This window comes from Cariama cristata, unplaced genomic scaffold (genome assembly GCF_000690535.1).
Source record: "Cariama cristata isolate BGI_N322 unplaced genomic scaffold, ASM69053v1 scaffold1677, whole genome shotgun sequence".
Classification (NCBI taxonomy): domain Eukaryota; kingdom Metazoa; phylum Chordata; class Aves; order Cariamiformes; family Cariamidae; genus Cariama; species Cariama cristata.
Genome location: NW_009626858.1, coordinates 3,842 through 4,080, shown reverse-complemented (window position 1 = coordinate 4,080; position 239 = coordinate 3,842).

Sequence of the window (239 nt, the reverse complement as noted above, 5' to 3'; positions counted from 1 at the left end):
CTCTCAGCCCCTTTTTGGGGGTCAAGATAGCTCCGGTTGCTTTTTCCCCCCCCTAATTCGAGTGATTCTACCCCAAATCTGCGCCCACGCGGGTGGTGCTGGGGCGGGGGGTGCTCAGCGCGGCCGAGGCTGCACCCAGGTTTGGGTGCTGTTGGCTTCAGTTGGGTGATGGGTGCGGTCGCCTGGATTTTGGGTGCTCTCCCCCTGGTTTGGGGTGCGGCTGTCCTTTTGTGGGGGCT